This window comes from Typopeltis vanoorti, chromosome 23 (assembly GCF_054136105.1).
Source record: "Typopeltis vanoorti isolate ZY-2024b chromosome 23, IOZ_Tvanoo_1.0, whole genome shotgun sequence".
Classification (NCBI taxonomy): domain Eukaryota; kingdom Metazoa; phylum Arthropoda; class Arachnida; order Uropygi; family Thelyphonidae; genus Typopeltis; species Typopeltis vanoorti.
The window spans coordinates 54,207,149-54,208,703 of record NC_143571.1 but is presented as its reverse complement, the minus strand read 5'-3'; the positions used below and the strand labels follow the sequence as shown (position 1 = coordinate 54,208,703).

The 1,555-nt window shown below is 31.8% G+C and overlaps 1 pseudogene; it reads right to left on the bottom strand.

The window, feature by feature from the left end:
• Nucleotides 1-297: 297 nt before the first annotated feature.
• On the bottom strand, nucleotides 298-408 carry LOC150093863 (U5 spliceosomal RNA; annotated as a pseudogene).
• Nucleotides 409-1,555: the final 1,147 nt, after the last annotated feature.

Here is a 1,555-nt window from a genome sequence, read left to right as displayed (position 1 = left end):
TTACAATAATTTGCAGTACATTATATACTATATACTATATACTATACTAGCAAGATGTATACATTATATATATATATATATATATATATATATATATATATATATATATATATATATATATATATATATATATATATATATATACTATATATATATATATATATATATACTATATTAGCAAGATATATATATATATATATATATATACTATATTAGCAAGATATATGTGTATCATTCTACCTTTCAGTGAAAAATAAATCATTCTACCTTTCATTGAAAAATAAATAAATATAATAAAGCCCCAAAGGGACTCCAAAAATTCCTTGCAGAGTTCATTGTAATGCTCCACTCCACGGTAATCTTTAGTAAAAGGCGAAAGATTAACACTGTGAAGAGAAACCTGAACATCTAATCTGTTCTTCCTAAACTTTATATATGACAATTATATTAAGAAGAAAATGGTAATTAATGGTATAAATCAATTTTTATATCTTATTTATAAAAATATTAAACAATTTTGAAAACATCATCATTTAAAACATCTTATTTTAAATATTGTTATAATAAATGCATTAATAATTTGTTTTTTATTAAAAATAATTAATCAAATTTTATCATTTTCGTATTAACCATTGTTTGAGCAAAATGCAATTATTATGCAGGAAACGTTAGTAAATACACACACATACAATTTAGTACTTGACAAATTATGCGAAGATGCACGTTCATGTTTAATTATTTTTTTCATTAACGAGCATGATAATAAAATACGGAAGGTTATATATAATATCCCATTATCCGTCAAGGACACACGGATAACGTCCGTGTGTCCTCGAATTGCGAAACGATTTAACTTATAAAAACCACAGAAAGATATATAGAGAGAAATGTGTTCGGATATACCAAACGAAATAAAGTTTAACCGGTTTATTTGAACTAGTGTGGTGGCCGGGATAAGAATAGCTGTGCTGTCCTTTTTAGGACTTCCAGGGTAACAAATGGCAATGCAGTAACCAATGAAGTTTTAACTGAGGCTTGGCCATTGCCGTTACCCAGCCATGACTAGAGCTTTTTAGCTCAATAACACTCCATCCACACAGATTTTCTTCATTCAGATGACGGGATAAAGAGTCAAGGACTCAGTCCATCGCCCAGTTCTTATAAGAACTATAAGGATAAGAATAGCCCCAATGTAGCTCAAGCATGTCGTATGAGGCGACTAAAATGGGTACCCTTGGAGGGTAACGGATGGCAATGCTGTAGCCAATGAAGTTCTAACTGAGGCTCGGCTATTGCTGTTACCCTCCTGCCATGATCAGAGCTTTATATAGCTCAATAACACCTTATCATTACACTGTCCTCTACAGATAACGGGGAAGATGAAAGCATTCTTGCTTCGCCCCTTTAAGCCAGTCCTTATAAGGACTATAAGGGATAAGAATATCCCCAATGTAGCTCATTCATGTCGTACGAGGCGACTAAAATGGTTACCCTGGGAGGGTAATGGATGGCAATGCTGTAGCCAATGAAGTTCTAACTGAGGCTCGGCTATTGC